This window comes from Saimiri boliviensis, chromosome 9 (assembly GCF_048565385.1).
Source record: "Saimiri boliviensis isolate mSaiBol1 chromosome 9, mSaiBol1.pri, whole genome shotgun sequence".
NCBI classification, from domain to species: Eukaryota; Metazoa; Chordata; class Mammalia; order Primates; family Cebidae; genus Saimiri; species Saimiri boliviensis.
In genome coordinates, this window is record NC_133457.1 from 126929834 (window position 1) to 126954458 (window position 24625).

Here is a 24625-nt window from a genome sequence, read left to right on the forward strand (position 1 = left end):
GGCGGTGCACGGGAGACACAGGACAACAGCGCTGTGGCCACCTTAGATGCCCCTCCGAGTTCTTCACGTCCGCTGAGGCTGGGCCAGCAGACAACCCTGACCCCAGGGCCTGGCAGACGTCGGCACATGTTGAAAGGGTCAGCTCTGAGCTGGGTAACGGGCCAGCCTCTCACCGTGCAGCCAGGCAAGCTCTACTCCACACGAGGACACAGGACACAGGACACACGGGGTGGCTAAACCATGCTGCAATAACAAAAACCCTTTCACCCTGACAAACTTCCTGTGTTTTCCTCAGGAGACGAAAATGTTAGACTGGAAGCCTGTGCCACCAAGCAGCACGCCTGTTTCACCAGCTCACCCTTCCTATGGCCCCTACTCACACACTGTTCAGACCCAGTACTTGTCATGGATAAAAATTATTTACCTGGGAAAAAAAAAAAAAAAACTAAAGTAAAAATAGCTCTTGACTCCAAACTGGGAAGCATTAAAATATTCAAAAGAACTGATCCTGGCCAGGTACAGTGGCTCATGCCTGTAATCCCAGCACTCTGGGAGACCGAGACAGGCAGATGACAAGATCAGGAGTTCAAGACCAGCTTGACCAACATGGTGAAACCCTGTCTCTACTAAAACTACAAAAATTAGCCAGGCATGTTGGCACATACCTGTAATCCCAGCTACTCGGGAGGCTGAAGCAGGAGAATCACTTGAGCCCGGGAGGCGGAGGCTACAGTGAGCCAAGCTCATGTCACTGCACTCCAGCCTAGGTAACAGAGAGACTCTGTCTCAAAAAAAAAAAAAAAGAAAACTGATACTGTAAATACTGAAACAAGGCTTTCGCACTGACCCACCAACACAGCAGCAATCTTTTTTTTAAAAAAGACTCTCGATAATAGGAAAATCCAAATTCAGGCAAAATTCACGTGAACTTTTCCTACCCAAGAAAAGAGAAGCAACAGTAAGGTACATTTGCATTTCTAGTAAAAACTAAATGAGCCGGGCGCGGTGGCTCAAGCCTGTAATCCCAGCACTTTGGGAGGCCGAGGCGGGTGGATCACGAGGTCGAGAGATCGAGACCATCCTGGTCAACATGGTGAAAACCCGTCTCTACTAAAAATACAAAAAACTAGCTGGGCATGGTGGCGCGTGCCTGTAATCCCAGCTACTCAGGAGGCTGAGGCAGGAGAATTGCCTGAGCCCAGGAGGCGGAGGTTGCGGTGAGCCGAGATCGCGCCATTGCACTCCAGCCTGGGTAACAAGAGCGAAACTCCATCTCAAAAAAAAAAAAAAAAACTAACTAAATAAATAAATAATCCATGTAAGTCTCCTTAGCAAAAAGCATGCATGTCTTTAAAAACAGGCACTGGTGGCCGGGCGCAGTGGCTCAAGCCTGTAATCCCAGCACTTTGGGAGGCCGAGGCGGGTGGATCACGAGGTCAAGAAATCGAGACCATCCTAGTCAACATGGTGAAACCCCGTCTCTACTAAAAATACAAAAAAATTAGCTGGGCGTGGTGGCGTGTGCCTGTAATCCCAGCTACTCAGGAGGCTGAGGCAGGAGAATTGCCTGAGCCCAGGAGGCGGAGGTTGCGGTGAGCCGAGATCGCGCCATTGCACTCCAGCCTGGGTAACAAGAGCGAAACTCTGTCCCAAAAACAAAACAAACAAACAAAAAAAAACAGGCACTGGCTGGGCGTGGTGGCTCACGCCTATAATCCCAACACTTTGAGAGGCCAAGGCAGGTGGATCACCTGAGGTCCGGAGTTCGAGACCAGCCTGATCAACATGGAGAAATCCTGTCTCTACTAAAAATACAAAAAACTTAGCCAGGCGTGGTGGCACATGCCTGTGATCCCAACTACTCGGGAGATTAAGGCAGGAGAATCGCTTGAACCCGGGAGGTGGAGGCTGTGGTCATGCAACTGCACTCCAGCCTGGGCAACAAGAGTGAAAACTCCACCTCAAAAAAAGGAAAAGAAAAAAAACAGGCACCAAAATATGAAACAATCCATGCTTTAAAATACATTAAGTTGGGGCCGGGTGCGGTGGCTCATGCTTGTAATCCCAGAACTTTGAGAGGCTAAGGTCAGGTGTTCAAGACCAGCCTGGCCAACATGGTGAAACCCCATCTCTACTAAAAACACAAAATTTAGCCCGGCATGGTAGTGCACACCTGTAGTCCCAGCTCCTCGGGAGGCTGAGGAAGAAGAATCTCTTGAACCCGGGAGGCGGAGGTTGTACCAAGTTGAGATTGTGCCACTGTGCTCCAGCCTGGCGACAGAGCAAATTCCAGCTCAAAAAAAGAACAGATAGGTAGGTAGGTAGGCAGGCAGATGACAGACAGACAGACAGACAGACAGACAATACACTAGGTTGGAAATCCCAACATAAGTGTTGTGGCTGCAAGCCAGAGTACTGCTCCCTACCACTGTCCTGGGCAGGTGAGTCCTGGCCCTCCGGCCTCTACCTGGTTCTACTGATGTCAGGCACAAGTTCAAGGTCACCCGGCTGCACCCCCACTAGACCTTCAGGTAGAAAATGCCACAGAACCAACAACCGATTCTTCAGTGATAAGTAGCAGGAAACGAAGAGGGGGTTTTCACAGAAGAAATGGAACTTCAGGGACACCAGCACCCCCGGGCAGCCCACGCCCTCATCCCAACCCCGACTCGAGTAAAACCACAGTGAAAACGTGCATGACGCGGGAAAGAGCGCTGAGCCCAGGCCAGCATCGGGACGCTGAGGACGTGCTGTGGGGTGCCTGGCTGTGTGGGGCCACACACGGTGAAGCCCTGAGGGTAAAACTGAGATCTGCTTTAAAATACTCGGGAGAAAGAAGCAGGAGTGATGAGTGAGACAGGGCAGCGTGCTTGCGGTTCCCAGCCAGGCAACACAGACGCTCTCTAATCTTGTGCACGTTTGAAAGCTCCAAAGTAAGTTTTTAAAAATATAATTATTTTTGAAATAATAATTTAACTCTTACAAAACTGGGAAAAGATGTAATCCAGAGATGCAAATGCAGCGAGAGAGAATCTCATCTGGAAACCCACAGGCAGCCCTGCCCTCAACAGGAGGCCAAGACCTGCCTCTGCAGGGGAGCTGCCTCCTCCCGCCCCCAGGCAAGTCCTTATTTGGGGGTGGTCTCTCCAAGGAGTGCAGCAAGCCTGAGCCTCGAGAGTCTGACTCTGGCTGACAAGCCACAGAACACAGCCGTGTCCACATGGCACCATGGCTGCCGCAGGCAACTCAGAATACTCGACACTCACTCCTCCTCAGAATTAGGATATCAGACACACTGGTCACCATGCCATGTGCTACATTAAAGGTTCACATGTTACTACCTCACAAACCAAACTTTCCTGAATTTTAGCAACTGTATTTCAGGGGTTGCTACTCTTCATTTTCCAGAGGTCTTACTGGATGCACTAAAAATGCTATTGTGAGCAGGCCACGGCCACAGGCACCTGGGGTCCCAGCTACTCAGGAAGCTGAGGCAGGAAGATCGCTTGAGAACAGGACGTCGAGGCTGCAGTGAGCTGACATTGCACCACCACACTCCAGCCTGGGTGACAGAGCAACACCCTGTCTCAAAACAAACAAATGGACACAACATGCTATTCTGAAAAGGAGCCATAGATCTCACCAGCAGCTGAGAAGAGAAGCAAGGCCGAGAGCCCAGGTCTGACCTGGAAACACAGGAGCGGGGGGCACAGGTACAAGTGGGCGCAGGTGCAGTGGGCACAGGTACAGGCAGGTGCAGGTGGGCACAGGTGCAGCGGGCCCAGGTGCAGTGGGCATAGGTACAGGCAGGTGCAGTCGGCACAGGTGCAGTGAGCACAGGTACAGGCAGGTGCAGGTGGGCACAGGTGCAGGTGGGCACAGGTACAGGCAGGTGCGGTGGGCACAGGTGCAGGTGGGCACAGGTGCAGTGGGTGCAGGATCAGTGGGCACAGGTGCAGGTGGGCATAGGTGCAGTGGGTGCAGGTGCAGTGGGCACAGGTACAGGCAGGTGCAGGTGGGCACAAGTGCAGTGGGCACAGGTACAGACAGGTGCAGTGGATGCAGGTGCAGGTGGGCACAGGTGCAGTGGGCGCAGGTGCAGTGGGCACAGGTGGGCACAGGTGCAGTGGGCGCAGGTGCAGTGGGCACAGGTGGGCACAGGTGCAGTGGGCGCAGGTGCAGTGGGCACAGGTGCAGTGGGCGCAGGTGCAGTGGGCACAGAGCCAGTGAGCAAGGCAAGGGGGGTGGCCAGAGGAGGGCCCGAGTCCTGCTTTGGATGGGGAGGCACAAGCAGCCACGTAACTCGGCTGCCCCCCTGGGCTCCATCTCTACTCACCCTCAACCTAACTCCCTCCCCACCTGCCCCCTGTGTCTCTCCTCACAGGCTGGCAGGCTCAAATCACCAGAGACATTCAAAACATCTCCCCCGTCTGCATCCCCACACCCTCTGCCAGATGCTCAACCCAGGAGAGCAAGGACTCCAGGAGCTGCCTGTACCCAGGCCAGGAATCCAGGCTGCCACAGGCCCAGGGCTGCGTGCACACTGGCTGAATGCATTTTCTAATATTTCGGTGACTCTGATTACTTGCCACCTCTGCTGTAAATAACGGCAGTGTCAAGGATACAGCGGCCACGGGAGGTGGCAGCTGCTGATGCGCGGAGAAGCCTCCATAGACACATACGTGTGGAAGACGCATCAAGAAAACCCAAGCTCTGATGCCGTTAAGGGCTGAAACGTGTCTGTTGAAGTCCTAAGCCCAGGTGCCTGCAAATGTGACCTTATTTGGAAATAGAGTCTTTGCAAATATAATCAAGTTAATATGAAGTAATAGTGGGTTCGGGCGGGCCCTCACCCAATAGGACTGGATTCCTTAAAAGAAAAGGGAAGGGCGAGGTGTGATGGCTCACACCTCAATCACAGCTCTTGGGCAGAGGTAGGAGGATTGCTCGAACCCCGCATGGACCACATAGGGAGACCCTGTCTCTACAAAAAGTAAAAAAAAATAGCCTGTAATCCCAGCACTTTGGGAGGCCGAGGCGGGTGGATCATGAGGTCAGGAGATCGAGACCATCCTGGGCAACATGGTGAAACCCCATCTCTACTAAAAATACAAAACATTAGCTGGGCATGGTGGCGCGTGCCTGTAATCCCAGCTACTCAGGAGGCTGAAGCAGGAGAATTGCCTGAACCCAGAAGGCGGAGGTTGCAGTGAGCCGAGATCGCGCCATTGCACTCCAGCCTGGGTAACAAGAGCGAAACTCCGTCTCAAAAAAAAAAAAAAAAAAAATAGCCAGGCATGATGGCTTACAGTCCCAGCTACATGGGAGGCCGAGGCGGGAGGATCCTTGTGTCTGGGAGACGGAGGTGGCAGTGAGCTGCTCTGGCGCCACTGCACTCCAGCCTGGCCCACAAAGCCAGCTCCTGCCTCAAAAAAAAGAAAAAAAAGAAAAAGAAGAGGCCAGGCATGGTGCCTCAGACCTATGATCCCTGCTCTTTGGGAGGCCAAGGCAGGTGGATCACCTGAGGTCAGGAGTTCGAGACTAGTCTGGGCAACATGGTAAAACCCCATCTCTACCAAAAATACAAAAAAAAAAAAAAAAAAAAAAAACAAAAACAGAAGCCCTCGGAGCAGCCCTGCGTCCAAATCCCTGTCCCCTCCAGCAGGCTGCGTAAGGAGGGGCAACCCTCGGTTTTCGTGAGGAGCAGAGCAGCTATGCAGAGAGAGGGTGGGTTGCGCCAGCCCAGACTCCCACGGTGTGGTCCACAGTGAGTGGCCACAGCCCCGGTCAACACCTGGACACTCAGAGTTATGTGTTCACGTCACCGTGTGTCAACAAAAGCATCACAGGCCAGGCATGGTGGTCACACCCATAATCCTAGCAACTTGGGAGGTCAAGGTGCGTGGATCACAAAGTCAGAAGTTCAAGACCAGCCTGACCAACATGGTGAAACCCCGTCTCTACACACACACAAAAAAAACCTACAAAAATTAGCTCGGCATGGTGGCACACGCCTATAATCCCAACTACTTGGGAGGCTGAGGCAAGAGAATCGCTGGAAACCGAAACTGGAAGGCGGAGGCTGCAGTGAGCTGATATCGTGCCACTGCTCTCCAGCCTGAGCGAAAGAGCGAAACTCTGTCTCAAAAAAAGAAAAGAAAAGAAAAGCATCACTAAGACACCAACCCATGACTTCCTGGATCCACTTCCTTCTTAAAGCAAAAATCAGGTTAAGTAAACAGTGAGGTTGTTATCAATGACATTAAGTGAACAGCGAGCGCACCCAGGGTGCTGCTGGTTCAGCTCCCTCCAGGAGCACATCCCTAGGATGACGAGCCGTCCCCTGCCACGGTGCAGGTGTGTGTCTGGCACCAACGCTTCCTGACCCTGCGTCTCAGGCTCACCAGGAGGCGTCCGTGGTCACAACTCTGCTGCCAGTGAGGGCTCTGCCATGGGCGCTGGACGTGGCCTCATGCAGACACAGGGTCCCGCAGACGACGCGACCTCCTACCCTCCCTTCTCCCAAGGCCTCTGGCAATTTCCACATTGAATAAAGCAAAAACAGCAACAGTGCCCCAGAGGCCAGACCAGAGGCAAACGGATTAAAAAGACCACTTCTGGCCAGGTGCAGTGGCTCACGCCTGTAATCCCAGCACTTCGGGAGGCCAAGGAGGGCGGATAACAAGTTCAGGAGTTCGAGACCACACTGACCAACATGGTGAAACCCCAGCTCTACTAAAAAATACAAAAATTAGCTGGGGGTGACTCATGCCTGTAATCCCAGCTACTTGGGAGGCTGAGGCAGGAGAATTGCTTGAGCCAGGACCAGGGAGGCGGAGGTTGCAGTGAGCCAAGATCGTGCCACTGCACTCCAGCCTGGGCTACAGAGCGAGACTCCATCTCAAAAACAAAACAAAACAAAACAAAAAACCGCTTCTCAGCCTCCCTGAATGTGACTCCACCGTCCAGTCAAATCCAGTGAGTGAAGATGGCTTTAACTAGACAGGATGTCGGAGTGAGTGCCACCTCTTAACTCCTGGCCTCACTCCACCAACATGTAATTAAAGCAACCGGGACACTGGGAGTCTGACAGAGCTCATTCTGCTGCCCAGGGGTCAGCCACGGACATGCTCTTCCCTGCTCAGAATAGGGTGCCTGCTAATGATTTCCAAAAAGTTGTTCAAAACACTCTAAAGTTGGCCGGGCGTGGTGGCTCACGCCTGTAATCCTAGCACTTGGGAGGCAGAGGTGGGTGGATCACCTGAGGTCAGGAGTTCAAGACCAGCCTGGCCATCATGGTGAAACCCCATCTTAAAAAAAACAAAACAAAACAAAAAAAACACTCTAAAGTTAAAGAACAGGTCTAGAGCTGGGCACGGTGGCTCACGCCTGTAATCCTAGCACTTCGGGAGGCGGAGGTGGGTGGATCACCTGAGGTCAGGAGTTCAAGACAAGCCTGGCCATCATGGTGAAACCTCATCTTTAATTTAAAAAAAAAAAAAAAAAAAAAAAAGAATAAGTCTATATACAAACTAAAATAAAAGAAATGAAATACTACAGATGTGTTTCCATATCACCATAGGTAGCAGAAAGTAACCATTTCCTCAGAGAAAAACATGTAAATTCCCAATGTATGAAATTACCAATGTATAACTGATAAAAATAGTAAACAGTTGCCCTTTTTAAGAAGTACTTATTATTATTACTTATTTACTTTTTTTTTTTTTCTTTTGAGACGGAGTTTCGCTCTTGTTACCCAGGCTGGAGTGCAATGGCGCGATCTCGACTCACTGCAACCTCCGCCTCCTGGGTTCAGGCAATTCTCCTGCCTCAGCCTCCTGAGTAGCTGGGATTACAGGCACGCACCACCACACCCAGCTAATTTTTGTATTTTTAGTAGAGACGGGGTTTCACCTTGTTGACCGGGATGGTCTCGATCTCTTGACCTCGTGATCCACCCGCCTCGGCCTCCCAAAGTGCTGGGATTATAGGCGTGAGCCACCGCGCCCGGCTTACTTTTTAGATGAAGCCTTACACTGTTGCCCAGGCTGGAGTGCAATGGCATGATCCTGGCTCGCTGCAACCTCTGACTCCCAGATTCAAGCGATTCTCCTGCCTCAGCCTCCCAAATAGCTGGGGACTACAGGTGTCTGCCACCATGCCTGGCTAATTTTTGTTTTTGTTACTTAGTAGAGACGGGGTTTCACCATGTTGGCCAGGATGGTCTCAAACTCCTGACCTCAGGTGATCCGCCCACCTCAGTCTCCCAAAGTGCTGGGATTATAGGCATGAGCCACCATGCCTGGCTATTATTATTATTATTACTTTTTATTTTTTTTAATCTTAGAGAGGGTCTTGCTATGTTGCCCAGGCTGGTTTTAAACTCCTAAGTTCAAACAATCCTTCCACCTCAGCCTCCTGAGCAGTTGGGACTACAGGCAGGCCCGCTTTTAATAATGTGATGCTAAAATGAAATTAAAGTACAGAGTGACATTAACCGGAAATGTCTCATTCACTTGGACAAGAACATCAGCCACTGTTTAGGAAAGCACTTGGCAGCCTTAAATATCTTGACTCCCTCAGTTTCCCTTCAGAAATAAACACCTTTGTGACATCACTAACCATTTCCAGAGCACACAGCTGCCCTGAGCCCGCCCCAAGCACTTACCCACAAGGAAAATCCAGCCACTCGCTCAGCACACTGTGAGAACTTACACCTTTAACTTCCTCTAAGAAGCTTTCTGCAGGAAAAATCACCATCTGTGCTTTTGCTCAAAAGTGAGTTCTTGCTATTAACATTTTAGAGACACGAACGCCGCCCCGGTCACACAGAACCAATTCACACGTGAAGCAGACTTTGGAAAACCCTCAACACACCCGCACCACCTACCGGCAGCAGCCACAGTGGTTTCGGGGACTGGGGTGGCTGGAGAACGTGATCAACGGCGGCGCGCACGTCCAGCCTTCCTGAGTTCACAGGCCCCAAGTTAACCCAGCAACACACGCCTGGCGGAGACTAGCATATGTGTGTGTGGCACAGGCCCCAAAAGACAAAAGCCTTGGGTACTCCCCCCAGAGCGGACACATGAACACACGTGCCAAACCCAGCCTGGGACCGAGGGGCTCTTGACCCCAACAGAGGAGCACAGGAGGCGGCTTCCATGTGAGCACAATGGGTTCCGTGACTGGCAACAGGACCCCTTTTCACAACTTAAATTCAGACCACAAAAAAGGCCCATGTCCACTGTCACACTGCGCCCATCACAAGCTTCCCAGAGCAGGTTTCTTATTGAGGTCGGTGTCTTCCAATTCCTCTGTCCTGATTCATATCCTGACCTTTGTCCTCTAGAAATTTTTCGTGTGTGTGTGTCTGTGTGTGTCTGTGTGTGTGTGTGTGTGTATTCTTCCAGACCACTCCATTTTCTGTTTGTAAAAGGAGATGTAAATCACAGAATGGGCTCACCACAGGCCAAATGTAAACGACCAGATTACACTTGAGAAGTGGAGATTTTAGTGTGGAGGGGAGACTACAGGCAACTCAAAGTTTCTGTGGAGACCAGAGGCTCAGGGCAGGGTCTCAGGCCAAAGCACTGCTTCCATGAGTGGGTAACAAGCAGACACATCCCGTCTTAGACGCTGAGTGTCTCTGATCTCCCTGAAGCGTGAGGCATCCTGGGTCTGCAGACTCCACACTGAAATCGGACGAGGAAGAACCGGGCTGGGCCTGGACAAACAAGTGCCTTCTCCAGCCAGTTTGTTCTCCGCCCTCAAGAAGCTCAATAATCTCTACTTCTTTCAAAAATACTTAGGTTGGCTTTGAACTTGCTAAATAAAAGGATACTGCTAGTCACCAGGTTCAATACTTTAAATGGAACGGAAAAATAACACATAGTTTATTCTAATAGGGCCACACGGAGACAAGAAAGACTACAGGCCGTGTTGTCTTTAAAGCTAATTTAGCAAACCAGATAACTCAGTTGGTGGTCACCACACAAGCCCTGGCCCACGTCCTTTTTCCTGAAACCTCAAGGTCTGCAGGACAACTCAGTGGTTCTAATCCCACCCAAAATTTCACGTGGCCAAGGAATACTTACTGCCTTCTCTCCACCTCCGTTCTTCTGGGTGACCTGAGAGGTGATGTTTCAATCCCTGCACCCCCATCTCACTAGCAACAAACCCTATGTCCTCTGTCTTCCCCTCACTGTACCCCCATCTCACTATCAACAAACCCCACCCGGCCGGGTTTGGTGGCTCACACTTGTAATCCCAGCACTTTGGGAGGCCAGAGGCAAGGGATGACTTGAGGTCAGGGGTTCGAGACCATCCTGGCCAACACGGTGAAACCCCGTCTCTACTAAAAATACAAAAATTAGGCCGGGCGCGGTGGCTCACGCCTATAATCCCAGCACTTTGGGAGGCCAAGGCGGGTGGATCACGACGTCAAGAGATCGAGACCATCCTGGTCAACATGGTGAAACCCCGTCTCTACTAAAAATACAAAAATTAGCTGGGCATGGTAGTGCGTGCCTGTGATCCCAGCTACTCAGGAGGCTGAGGCAGGAGAATTGCCTGAACCCAGGAGGCGGAGGTTGCGGTGAGCCGAGATCGCGCCATTGCACTCCAGCCTGGGTAACAAGAGCGAAACTCCGTCTCGGGGGGGAAAAAAAAAAAAAAAAAACTTGGCTGGGTGCGGTGGCGCGGGACTGTAGTCCCAGCTGCTTGGGAGGCTGAAGCAGGAGAAGCGCTTGAACCCGGGAGGCGGACGCTGCAGTGGGCTGAGATCGCGCCACTGCCCTCCAGCCTGGCACATGGCGACAGAGCAAGACTCTCTCAAAAAAAGAGAAAAAAATTAGCCGGGTGTGGCGTCAGGTGCCGGTAAACTCAGCTTCTCGGGAGGCTGAGGCAGAACTGCCTGAACCCACGAGGCGGAGGTTGCCGTGAGCCGAGATCGCGACACTCCCCTCCGGCGACAGAGCAAGACTGTCGGTGTCAAAAAAGTAAAAACCGACTCCCTCCCACCCGCCGCGTCACCGCCATCAAACCCCGCCGCGGCGCCCGAGGTCTTCCCAGGGCCTGTGGTCCCCGCTCTGCACAAACAGGCCCGGGCGCTCGGGTCATCGGCTCCGGGGTCGCGCCTCCAGGGTCCCGCCTCCAGGACGGCCTTGCTCCACTTCTCAGCCAATCAGTGGAGGACGAGTGTGTTTCCAGAAAGCCCACGTGTTTGGCGGCGCCCCCACATCCCAGAAACCAACAAGCAGCCTCTGCGCCCTCATAACTCAGAAGCTTCCAATGTCCGTGACTTTCTGTGGGATCATTTCAGGGAAATCAGTTGGGAAAGCGGCCCATCATCACTGCAGACGGGGAGCGTGGCCAATCGGCACTGCAGACGGCAAAAGCGACCAATCGGCGCTGCAGATGCGGAACCAATCAGCACTGCAGACGGGGAGCGCGGCCAATCGGCGCTGCAGAAGGGGAACCAATCAGCACTGCAGACGGGGAGCGCGGCCAATCGGCGCTGCAGACGGGAAACCAATCAGCACTGCAGACGGGGAGCGCGGCCAATCGGCGCTGCAGATGGGGAACCAATCAGCACTGCAGACGGGGAGCGCGGCCAATCGGCGCTGCAGACGGGGAGCCAATCAGCGCTGCAGACGGGGAGCGCGGCCTATTGGCATGCAGATGGGAAACCAATCAGCGCTGCAGACGGGGAGCGCGGCCAATCGGCACTGCAGACAGGGAGCCAATCAGCACTGCAGATGGGGAGCGCGGCCTATCGGCATGCAGATGGGGAACCAATCAGCGCTGCAGACGGGGAGCGCGCACCTCAGCCAATGAGTGGAGACTTCTCGGGCTCCTGCCCAATCACGAGCCACAGCGCTGCTCCCCGGGAGACGCGCGAAGCTTCCGGCGGGCAGGTGACCACGCCGAGACGACGACTCCGCGAGAGCGGCGTGGACTTGGCGGTCCAGCTGTGCCCAGCCCTCGGACACCTGGAGTTCCCGACCCTCGGCGGGCAGCCCCGAGGCCCCGAGCGTGCTGTTCCCCACGTGGCCACAGCGGAGGCCCGCGCGGGCCTCGTGAGCAGCAGTGACGGCGAACGGGAAGATCTCCGTGCAGGAGGCTCATTGTCTTCAGAGTGCTCGGAAGGAGACCGCCGTGACCTGTGTTTGCGAACGAAATGTCTTACAAAGAAGTGTCTGTGTGTCCCACGCGGGTAGCCGTGCCGCCAAACTGTCAGGTAACAGGATGATTCTTTTCTTTTTTTGAGACGGAGTTTCGCTCTCGTCACCCAGGCTGGAGTGCAATGGCGCGATCTCGGCTCACCGCAACCTCCGCCTCCTGGGCTCAGGCAATTCTCCTGCCTCAGCCTCCTGAGTAGCTGGGATTACAGGCACGCGCCACCATGCCCAGCTACTTTTTTGTGTTTTTAGTAGAGACGGGGTTTCACCACGTTGACCAGGATGGTCTCGATCTCTTGGCCTCGTGATCCACCCGCCTCGGCCTCCCAAAGTGCTGGGATTATAGGCGTGAGCCACCGCGCCCGGCCAAACTGTCAGATAAATGAAGACATTTTTAAGACCTGATCGTTCACACATGCCTACGTGGTTCTTCGCCATCTTGGGGGCAACTGAGAAGGGCCGAGGCGCCAGTAAGTCAGAGATGCTGAGAGAGAGACCGCGAGGAGCCGGGCAGCACCTGGGCTGGCAATGGCGGCGGAGGAGAAAGGCTTCAGCGTACCGGTGACCGTTCCAGGAAGACAGCAGTGGCCTTGAGAAGGGACTGTGTGCTCTGAGCCGAGTCTTCGGAAGGCGCAACGCGAAACCCAGCGGCTCCTCATGCCCACCCCTCAGCTGACCAGCTCCCAGAAGCTGCCTCTTACGGTGGCCCTGCCCTCCGGCCGGCAATCCACTCTCTGAGAAGCGGGGGTTGGACTACGACTGGCTGCAACAGGACTGGCCAGGGGCTGGAACCATGGGGGCGGGTCTCCGAGGGGACCCCCTCCCCCGAGACCCCTTTGACCTCCGTGCCACTCCCCACAGCAGCCTAGGCGCCCTCCTCCAGCCTTGGGGGGCCCTCACCAGCCTCTGCCACCACGTCGCGCCCCATCAGCGGCTTCTGTGCGCCCCCAACGCACCTCTGTGGGATCTTTCTCACCAACCTGCCCTAAAGGCTGGTCCTAGAGGCCCTCCCTAACGCCAAAAAACTGTCACAAATAGGAGACCCTGAGCGTCTCTCTCATAAGCCTCAAAAACACATCTGTCAAAACACAAAAGCTCTGCAAGTACTTTTGAAAAAAACAGTTTCTCAACTTTCTGTTCTAAAATAGCCATGGTAGCAATTTCTTAATCCAGATAACGATGTTTAAAAACATTTAAAAGTTTCAAATGATAAATCAGAGTAAAACAACACTGCTGATACTCAACAGAAAAGTTTGCATAAATCACACTTCAGTCAAATTGGACTGGTTTGGACCTGGTTTGGGGCTGCTTTTGGACTATGGTTTCGCTTGTTTTTATGCTTTCACAAAACAATGTTTTATTTGGTTTGTTTTCTGTTTTTTGTTTTGTTTTGTTTTTTTACTTAATTTTATTTTTTTAGACAGGAGGTCTCACTCTGTTGCCCAGGCTGGAGCGCAGTGGCACAATCATAGTTCACTGCAGCCTCAAACTCCTGGCCTTAAGCAACCCTCCTGCCTCAGCCTCCCAAAGCACTGAGATTACAGGCGTGAGCCACCACGCCCGGCCTCTGATCAGAACCATAGATGTTCCCGTCTATAAACAACATCACTGGGGCCCTTTGTCATCAGAGCAAACCAGAACAGCAAGCCTGGGTCTGCAAATGTGAGGTACTCAACAGCAGAAAAGCAGGAAAATCCCACCCACTGATCCCATGGTCTAAGACCCCAGCACCCTGCACAAGCTCACAGCCATGCCAGAGCCAGGGCAGAGGGCAGGAGGACCCTAATCAGGGCAAGGCAGCTGCATTTCAAAGCCCTGAATAAGTCTGTGGCCTTAATAGAGATTTTTAATCGAACATTTATTCTTAGGAGCCAGGCCATTCAAGCAAACTTAGCAGCAACAAGAAGAATCTTTTTCCCCAAGGGAGGGGATAGATTCATAGCGAAAATTTTTTTTTAGCCCCTAGAAAAACCAGTAGACAAGTGTCAACCATCCCTCAAGGTCACTCATTAGACTTCCAGGTAAAACACACTAAGTCCACAGAAAAGCAGCAGCCTGAATTTTTACAGAAACGGTACTTGGGCAAGAACACAAGGTCCCCGGGACAGGGAGCCGCCCATGGCAGACGCCCAGACACTGGGTGTGGGCATGGGAGGGGGCTGTGGCTTCTAGAGCTTTCCTCTCACTTGAATTCAGCCATGGAGAGGGTGACTGGGCACCAGGCATGGCAATGGGAGGAAGGAGCCCAAGTTCTCGGGCTGGCGGCGCGGTCGAGGCACCGGACACAAAGTGGGTCTCCAGGGCTCTGTGAGGCTGGGCTAAGACCTCTTACGGAGAACAGAGCACTGGAGCTGCACCGCTGTCCCAGAAACGTGGACCACAGGGACACAGTGGCCCAATTTCCCTTAATTTGAAAAGCCCCACATAAGGGCAGTGTTGGAAAGTTCACTCTGCAGAAATGTAACTCAGTAACAGTGTTTGTAAATACACAGCCTCTGGCAATGACGGTGAACCCGTCGGGCATTTTCTCTCTGTTCACAGCGTTGACATCATGACCTCTGTGACCACCGGGGTGTGAGGAGGGACAGGGACACAGAGCATGGGGTCAGCCTGGCCCTGGTGTCACTGACCTGGGGTCCTTAGGTACCGGTCCACCCATCCTGAACATCTGAAAGAGGAGTGAGGTCTGAGCACAGAACGACTCATCTTCACACGCCAAACAGCTAAACCCGAACAGAAATTACCTCATCGAAGCAAAACAAAACTCGCAGCCCCAAGATTACACCGCCAGTGAGAGGCTTAATTAAATGTCCCCAGGCCGAACTGAAGAAGGCAAGGCTGAATTTTGGATTTCTAAACACTGCAAAGTGAGTGCGTTGCACCCCACAAGGAGAAATCCCACAATAACTCCCACCCCTCTTCCCTTCAGTAAAGGAGACGAAGCTGTGCAGTTTTGGGGGGACACAGTGTGTAAGTTTCCGTCTGGATGTGCGGTAACTTGCGCCCCGTTCCCCCTCACTCCCCAGTCCTTCCTGCAGCCACAGGTTTGAGGTGCCCAAAGGTTTCCGTGGGAAGCACGTAAGTATCACAAAACACGGAGCAGAAAGGCTCCGCCACGATAAACTCGGTCGCTGGCTTCATCGTTCACGCGAAAAACCCCTTCTGTACGTTTCCTTTCCAAGAACAAACTATTCTCCACTCTCGGCGTGAACGGCCGCCTTCACAGGAGACGCGGGTGCCAGCGGGAGAGGCGTCTCCGCAGCCTGCTACCAAAGGGGAAGTTACCCTGCGGACAGAGCCGACGGGAAGACCCCACGACCGGGGCGATCCAAACGCCCGCGAGCTCTGCGCACAGGTGTCTGCGCCCAGGCCGCCCGCGGAACGCGTTTTAATTAGCATTTCCCTAAACAATGCTGATCACAATCTCGCCGCCACGATCCACGCCAGACGCGTCGCTGAGATTGCAGCTCGGAAGCGAGAGGAAATTCGCTGCGAATCTCAAACTTTCTTTTGTGTATATTTCTTGGGTGTCAGAAAATACCTGTTCCACGCCCCCCCCCCCGGCCTGCGCCCCAGCCCCTGGTCCCGCCCTATTGTGAGCGGCTCGCGGAACCTACAAACGGCGCGTCTGTCCGCGGGGCCAGGGGACCCCCAGCCGGCCGGAGCCCTCCCCGGGGCGGCGCCGAGAATCCCCCATCGCCCTCGGGACCGAGTTGCCAGACACCAGCTCCCGCTCCCCCGCGAAACTGACATGTCTATTTACAGAGAAACAAAGACGCGGTTCCAAGCGGACCCCGCTCCCTCCGCGCGCCCCGTCCGCCCCGCGCGCCCCGCGCTCCGCGCCGCCCCGTGCCTCCCCGCCCGAGGCCCCCGCGCCCGGTGCTGCCGGCGATTAAGATGGAGACCAGGCCGGCGTCCGGCGCCCAGGAGACAATGACCCCCGCCCCGGGGCGCCCGGACCCGCCCGCGCCCACCGCCCGCAGTTCCGACTCTTGGCAAACTCGGCGCGGGCGGCTCCGGGTGCGGCCGGGCAGCGCCGGCGGGGGGCGCGGGCGGGGGGCGCGGGGACGCCCCCGGGCTGCCTCGGGGCCAGGCGTTGACGCAGCAGAAATTACCAGCTGGAAAATTCCCCTTTCGGAGGTGCCCGGGAGGGCGCGCGGCGGCGGCGGCGGCGGCGGCGGCGGGAGGTGCCGGGGGCCGAGGGGCCGGGGCAGCGCCGCCGCCTCCGTGCGCAGCCCCGCGGGAACCCCGCGCGGCCCCCGCGCGCCCCGCCCCGCGCCGCCGACCTGGGAGGAACCCGCGGGGACCGGGCCGGGGTCTCCTCCGCCGCCCCCGGAGCCCGCGCCGCAGCCGGGCGCGCCGATGGCCCCCGGGAGGGCGCCCCCGCGGGGCGGGGCGTGGCGGGGCGGCCGGCGGCGGGGGCGCGCCCGGGCTCGCAGCGGCCCCGGCTCCCCGCTCCGGCTCCCGGCCCGGCCCGGCCCCCGCCGCGATGCGCCCGCCCGGCCGAGCGGACAATGAGCCGGCGCCGCTTACCTGTGACCCCATGGGGCGCGCGGGCGAGGGCGGGCGCCGCGGCCGCCGGGCGGGCGCCGGTGATCGCCGCCGCCGCCGGGCGGGCGCTGCGTCCGGGCGGGTCCGAGCTGCGCGCTCGCCGGGGCTGCTCGGTCCGTCCGTCCGTCCGTCGGTCCGTCAGGCCGGCGCGCGCCCCCGCGCCCGCTCCAACCCCGCGGCCCCCGCCGCCCGCGCGCGCGCGCCCCGCCCGCGGACCCTGACCCCGCCCCCCGGCGCGCGCCCGGCTGCCGCTGATTGGCCCGCGCCGCGCCCCGGCCGCGGCCACCGCCCCGGGCCCCGCCCACGCCGGCCCGGCCGCCGGCCCCGCCCCTCGCTCGGCCCCGGGCGCCGCGCCGCGGGGTCGGAGGGGGCCGCGCCGGGGGTCCGTTCTCCCCCCCGCGGGCGGCCGGACGGCGGAAGTGCGGGTGGAGCTCGCTGGGCATTGTGGGAAGCCCCCTCCCCTGGGCCGGCGGGGGGCTGGGGCGGCGCGGCGCGGGGTCCCCCCTGGCCCGGGCGCGCCCCTGCCCCGCGCGCGCGGAGCGGGCCGTAAACCGCCCCACGGAGCGGCGACCCCGGCGTGGGCACCCGGTCCCTGCCCGGGCCGCGCACAGGGCGCTGCCCACACGCGGACTCCTCGGGGGCGCGCGGGTGCCCGGGTCACGGGCGGTCCCCGCGCCCGACGCGCCGTTGCGCTGTGCGCGTCTCGCAAACTTCGCGACTCCCCCGCCCGGCCGGGCCTCTCCGCGGGCCGCTCGCGGGGCAGAAAAGGCGCCCGGAGGCCGTCCGGGGCGCGGGGTCCCGAAGGGCCTGGGCACCACGCGCGCCCACCTTCGGGGACCTCGGCGCACCTGGGGCGCGGGCCTCGTGGGGCGCGCGCCGGTGTGGCTCGCTTTGGGCTGGCCCGGGACACCGGCGGTTGCGCGTGGGTCCCTCCCGTCGTTGTCGGCTGCCCCGTGGGGACGAAGGGCCCCGGGAAGGGGCGGGAACCAGCGGCCCAGGCCTCGCCCCGGCCCCGCGTGCGGTCCCGATCTCAGCGCCCGGGACGCGTCTCCACCACCCGGACCCTGCGGGGCGCTTCTCGCCGGCGCTGCCCTCAGCCCTCGGGCGGGTGGAGCGGGAAGCGCGGCCCCGCATTCCTGGCTGGCCTGCGCGGGGGAAAGGCCACCTCGCTTCCTCTCCCCGGGCGCGGCGGCGGGAAGGGAGGTGAGCCTGTGGCCGGCGGCGCGCGAGGGAGTCGAGCCCGACCGGGCCAACCAATGGGGAGGCGCCCGGGCCGTCCAGCCGGCCTCCCTGCGGGCCCAGCAACGCGGATTCCTCGGGAGGTGGGAGGCGGCGGCCCTATGGATGCTTTCAAATCAGGATGTGTGAAGCGCATTCAGGAGCGGCGGTGGGAGGCAGTGGGGGCTCTCCGTGAGTGAGCAAAGGCGCCGGGATGAACGCCTGGGACACTCTCTCCTGCCGTCGCGGGCACCTGGAAACGGCTGTGCGGCCACCCAGCCCATCTCCTCGCCGAGGTCGCGGGGTTGGCACGACGGCCCAGGAAGCCTCGTCCTCGGCCGACCTCGCGCAGCACCCTCTCGGTGGCTCCGCCTGGTCTAGTCTGAAACTGCAGGCCCAGCGTCCCCGACCCTTGGGAGGTGGGGGCTGAGCACAGCCAACCTGAGAAGAGTCGGCTTCCAGGAGGGTCCCGCGAGTCAAGTGCCTCTCCTGGGACCGAGGGCAGTGCTTGCTGGAGCCCCTACCTGCCCACCCAGAGCGCATTTGTACCCCACGCAGGAAAGGAGGCCTGGGGAGACAGGAGAGGTCGGGCCCACCTAGCCAAGGCAAGAAGGGCCAGAGCGCGGACACCTGTCTAGGAGGCTTCCCGCAGAGCCTGCCCGTACTCTCCTGCCCCAAAGAGAACCCCAGTCTCTACCAAGATGTCTGACCTCTCTAGACAGCCTCAAGGAGAGCAGAGTTGATGGTTTGTCGTGTCCGTTGTTTATGCAGGGTTGGAGAGCAGCAGCTGCTGCCTCGTGGAAGTGCACCACGGTGGTGCCCAGTCATTGCTTAGAGGGCCTGCCAATGAGAACCAAGCCTTGGTCTCCCCACGACCCAGGCCCACCCCATCTGCCAGGTTGGGGTTGTCTGTCTTGGTAGAAAATTGCTGAGTTCTGGAATGGGGATCCGGGCAGATGAGGCTCTGGGGCCTCTCACCTGGGAGCCTCACTCCTACCTCCCACCCCCTCAGCAATCCTGTCAGTGACTGAGGACGTCAGACTCCTGACTTTTCTGCTCCAAGAACCAACGAAAGGTTAGGCAGCCTGGAGATGAAGCCAGTATGTCAAAAAGGAAGAATCAAGACCAACCTCAGAGACAGGACCCCAATTAAGTCCTGCCTAAAGCCCCACCTGCCCGTGGACCGTTATTCCAAGAGATAATACACCCCTTTACTATTTAAAAGAAAGGCAAAACCCAGCAGCAGTTGCAGCCTCTCAGCCGAACTGGCAGAAGGAGGGTGGGGTAGTTGGACTTCTACAGCCACCTGGATGTGTCAGCTCCGACGGGCATGCTCGCCCCGTGGCCCCGGCAACCCCAGGTTTGTCGGAGTCCAGAGCCCAGCATCTGCTGAGCTGCTGCTGGGGTCGGACCTGAGACAGGCAGGTGCTAGGCTGGGCTGCAGTGCCCCCTCTCTTCCCAGAGCCCCTGGGAACACTTGTGCAAGTGACACACGCAGGGATCTGTTGTGTGATGACCGGCCCGGAGGCAGCTCTGGGAACAGAGGATGCGAAGCGTGGCCTCAGGGTGTCTGGAGGGTCCCTGAGGGTGACATGATGAACTGAACTGATTCCTGACCTCACCAAGTGGGTAAACAAGACAGGTGAACAGACAGGTCTCTGCAGGGCACACTTGTCCATGCTGCATGACCTGGTCATTCCTGAAAGTCACCCCCAGCTATCTGGGTGGGCACGTCAGGAGCCTGTCCCAGGGACCCCGAGTACTGTGAGGGATGAGCAGCAGCAGGCCAGGAGTTCTGGAGGATAGGGGCTCAGGGCAAGGTGTAGAGTCTGGGTGGGCCCACGGATGTACCTGCTGAGGGACGTGCCCCCCACAAACCCATGGAACAACTCAACCAGAGTCACATGGCCAGCAGGGCTCCCGCAGGGTCCAGGCACAGTCTTGAGCTTATGGCCTCTTTGCAGACCTGTGCTCACAGACCCCCTGAACCGCTTGCCCTGCTAGCAGACCACCTGCCCTCTGCCCTCTGTGTGACTTCTGGGGGCTGGGGATCTGGGAGAGGACCCAGCCCCACGCCAGGTGCTCCGACACCACCAGGAGCGTAGGAACCAGCCTCCCATCCTCAGGAAGGATGGCCTGGGTGGAGCTTTGGGAAAGAAAATTCCTGAGAACAGCAGATACCCCTTCCTGTCCTCTGTCCCCTGGGCAGCTCCCCCACCTTGCTAGAGCCTTTGCCGCCCCCTCTTCTCCCAAGGCACCGTTTTCCGTCCACCCCCAGCTGGGGTTTCTATGGTTGTCTTTGTCTCAGTGACTGGTCAGGGAACCTGCCTGTTTATTCACCAGCCAGTGGTGTTGCTCAGTCGTCTCCATGGCAACAGCCCTGGGAGTCCTGCCCCCTCCCAGGGAACTGCCCAGAACCTGTCCCTGCCCTCTCCAGGCCTCTGCTGGGAGCCCGGACAGAAGGAAAGGCAGAGGGCAGAGCAGGGAGAGAGGCCCGCCGCCGGCCTGAAGATGCTGGGGCTGTCCAGGGAGCCACCCACACCGCACGTCATCCCGGGTCCTGCGGGTGGACCGGAGGCCGGCCGTGGGCTGCAGCAGAGCCCCACCCACGGGCTGGGGGAGGTGGCCTTGCTGAGGCCAGATCGAGGTGGCCTCCTCCCGGGCTTGGCTAGGCCAGGTCCAGTGCCAGCTGGCCCTGCCCTCCCACCCAGACCTCCCCAAGACCACCCTCCAGAATTGCTCTGGGGCCAGGGGCTACCTGCCAACCCACGGCTGCCCCACCCCAACTGTCCTTCGGTCCTGCGCCCCTGCCAAGCCCCAACTGCCGCTCCAGCTGCCACAGCCAACTGTCGACCGGTCTCCCTTCCAAGCGCCTGCTCACCCCCAATCGTCCTTCCAAACTGCTGCTGCCAACTACCAGCCCCCTTCCTTCCTGAGCCCCGGCTCCCAACGCCATTCCAGGCCACGGCACCAGGGCTCTGCATTCCAGACCTTCCCACGGGACGGAGGCCGCCCACACCTGTCGTGCGCCTGGTGGGATGGGGTGTGTCGAGGGAGGCACTGAAGGTCTGAGACCCGAGGCGTCGGCACAGAAGGGCAGAGGCAGAAAGCAGAGCAGGCGATGGGGCTGGGGCCCGGCAGACGGAAGGAGAGGGACAGGGAGACAGCGGGCAGAGCCGGGGAAGGGGAGAGGGCAGGCAGCCTGTCCGAAATGCCAGGGCCCACGCCAGCCCCAGCACAGGGGTGGGAAGGCAGCCAGAGCCCAGCCCAGGCAGAGCCTTTCCTCGGAGGATCTGTGAAGAGCTTGGCCTGACCAGACCCTGGGAGGGTCTTCCCAGCCATGTCAGGGGGCACTGGCCCCTCCCCACCAGCCGTGCACAGCGTGGGGTGGAACCAGCTCCCAGGCCTCAGCTGTCCCGGGCCAGCCTGGGCTTCCTCCTGCTTCACCACCTGGTACCCGGGGCCTGCCTGAGTCCCTTTAGGCTCCAGCGTCCAGCCTCTCAGTCCCAGCCCTGGCCCTGCCCCTTCCTTCCTTCCAGCCTCCTTTCTGCATTCATCCCAGTGGTCCCTGGTCCCCACCTCCAGCACAGAGCCCCCACAGCACCCAGCCTGCAGGACCCTGTCCCCCGAACACAGCAAGTGCCCGAAAGTTGGCTCCCCAGGCCTAGGGGAGGCAGTGCTGCCCTTGCAGGTCAGACCTGGGGCTGTAATTCCATCCCAGGCTCTTGACCAGCCGGTCAGCACCGGGAGGTGATGGGGGCCAGGGCCTCAGTCCTGGCTGCAGGGACACAGCTGCTCCCCAGGGGCCCCTGGCCTTAGAGGGCTCGCATTGCAGAGGCGGCGATGGCTCCTCAGATAGCCACGGCAGGTGAAAGGGACACCTGGCTCTCCCTGTGTCCCCTCTGGGGGTTGCTGCTGGGCAGGCCGCCTTCCAGGCTGGGACACAGTGGGGCAAGCAAGAGGGCCATGTCAGCCTGTCAGTCAGGCTGGCCCTGGAGGAAGGGAAAGGCAGAGACGTGTGCCAAGCACCTATGGAGTGCCTGGAATGTCCCTACATGGGGAACAGAGAGGAGAAGGACTTGCCAGGGTCACCTGGCCCACCTCTGGAGCTGGGCCTGGGAAGGGGAGAGCAGGGAGGTGGCTGTGGCCCTGCCCCTCCCACCAGAGGGGGTCTGCTGGGGTTCCCTTGGTGGGTATGGAGAAGCCCCAGCCCCGCACAAGGCCAGCCTGTTGCCTGAGCTCTTCCGCTCACTCACTTGCAGGGCAACATTCACGGGTCATGGAACCCATCGCATGCCAGGACGTGCTAGGTCTGGAGAGCCAGACAAAACCCCTTGTATTCCAGGAGTGGGGAGTCAGTAACAGGTCAGCAAATTCATAAGCAAGAACTCATTCTGAGATGTAAAGGAACTGGGAATGGGTCCCTTGGGAACATGGCTGGTGCTGGGGCAGAGCAGGAGAAGGCAAGCTGAACTCCTGGCCATGGTGGGGATGACGGGGGCAGGAGGGCCAGGCCTATGGGCATGTAGGCCCTGGGGACCCCTGGAAGGAGAGCAGCAGAACCGCTTGGTGCTGGCTCATGACCCCGAGCTGGGGCACATGCCGATGTAAAAAACAAAAACAGTTAGATGCAAGAAAGAGACCAACCTTCGCTACAAAAGAATTCCAAGTAATCCCTGTAGGTTCCAGGAGCAGAGATTACCGCTATGCACCACCTTGAGTGGGGACTGGGTTTAGGGACTCCTATCCAAAGGCAGTCCAGACAGGCAAAGAGGCACTCGGCTGAACAGGTGACAGGCTGGCTCCATGCTGACCAGGTGACCTGTCGTCAGGAGACTGTGCAGACATCAGTCACCCTCATGAGGTGGGCCATGAAGGGCACCTCTCCTCTGAGAAATTGGTTCCGAACTCAGAACCTCCGTCTACTCCCAAGAAAGTACATCAGACAAGCCCACACTGAAGGACTTTCTGTTCTTGTTTTTGTTTTTGAGACAGTCTCGCTCTGTCGCCAGGCTGGAGTGCAGTGACGCAGTCTCTGCTCACCACAACATCCACCTCTTGGGTTCAAGCTACTCCTGCCTCAGCCTCCCGAGTAGCTGGGATTACAGGCACCCCCTACCACACCTGGCTGTTCTTTGTATTTTTAGTAGAGTCAGGGTTTCACTATGTTGGTCAGACTGATTTTGAACTCCTGACCTCAAGTGATCTGCCCACCTTGGCCTCCCAAAGTGTTAGGGTTACAGGCATGAGCCACCGTGCCTGGCCACAAACCGAGGGACTTTGATCTTCTCGGTGATCCTCAAGGTCACCAAGAACAAGGAAATCTGAGAAACTGTTGGGAGAGCCTGAGACAGGACAGCTCCAAGCACTGTGCCACCCCAGTGGGGCCCTGGAGCAAACGAGCCATCGATGGCAGGACCCATGGACTTCAAATAAAGTCTGCTCTGCGGTGGAGATAACTGGACCCCAGTGTGGGCTTTCTAAAGCACACAGCAACACAGGATGGTGGCGTCGGGGGAGACGGAGGCTTCGTGATGGGTGCATAGGACTCTGTGCTTTCTGATGTCACGCATTCCATTGCTCAAGCTGGAGTGCAGCAGCACGATTTCGACTCACTGCAACCTCCACCTCCCAGGTATAAGCAATTCTCCTGCCCCAGCCTCCTGGGTAGCTGGGATCACAGGCGTGTGCCATCACACCCAGCTAATTTTTGTATTTTTAGTAGAGATGGGGTTTCACCATGTTGGCCAGGCTGGTCTTGAGCTCACCTCAGTCTCCCAAATTGCTGGGATTACAGGTGTGACCCACCACGCCCCTCCTGCAATGTCACACATTTTCTGAATCTAAAATTATTCCAAAATAAATAAAAAGGGAAAAATACAAAACCAATCAATCAGTGAAAACCACCTTTTGGCTCTGGCATTGGGAGCTAAGCAGCCTCTCCAGCCCTGTCTCTGCCAAGATGCTCATTTTCAGCTTTAGAATCCAGGGGTTCAGGGTGCTCCTCGCTCTGCCCAGCCTGGAAGTACACACAGGCCACAGGAGCCACAGAACTTCCAAGCTGAGTGGGAGTACGCCCCGTGTGTAAGGACGGTTGGTCCTCGCGTTCACGTGCACCTGCGTGTTATGAACTGTGAGTCTTCATGCCGCACAGGAGACTTGCCAGAACGCTGTGCTGAGAGACTTTTACGAAGCGCAGCCTGGCTTGGCCGGCACGAGCCATGGCCCTGAGGTGATTCCAGCTCTGTGTTGAGTCTTTGCTCAAGATAACAAAATACTAAAAAAAACAAAAAACAAACAAACAAACAAAAAAAAAGATAACAAAATACTGCCAAAATGCAAAGTGCAAACACCCTGTCCCAATGCCGACTTCCCATATCCAAGCCACTTTCCATGTTTCCCACTCAACCCTTCTGTCATTTTTTTCATTTACCCCAACACCTTTTGGGGTCCCCTCTTTGTCACTTCCCCATACCCCTTTTTGTTTCATTTCTGTTCTCCCTTTAAAAACCCAGGCTGGGCCGGGCACGGTGGCGCATGCCTGTAGTCCCAGCTACTCGGGAGGCTGAGGCTGGAGGGTCGCTTGAGCCCAGGAGTTCTGGGCTGTAGTGAGCTATGCCGATCGGGTGTCCGCACTAAGTTTGGCATCAATGTGGTGACCTAGGAGCGGGGAACCA

At 57.6% G+C, this 24625-nt stretch overlaps 1 protein-coding gene across 5 annotated transcripts in view; it reads right to left on the reverse strand.

Moving 5' to 3' along the window:
• ZBTB46 (zinc finger and BTB domain containing 46) overlaps nucleotides 1-17913 on the reverse strand; it is a 90241-nt gene extending 72328 nt beyond the window's left edge. For 2 of the 5 annotated variants that reach the window (XM_039479524.2, XM_074406781.1), the window contains exon 1: nucleotides 16713-16902. The gene's annotated coding sequence lies outside the window, so the exon portion shown is untranslated. Of the gene's footprint in view, nucleotides 1-16294; nucleotides 16377-16712; nucleotides 16903-17558 lie in introns of those variants that run through there. The other 3 variants (XM_074406783.1, XM_074406784.1, XM_074406782.1) reach the window with 3 other exon arrangements.
• Between the last annotated feature and the right edge of the window lie 6712 nt (nucleotides 17914-24625).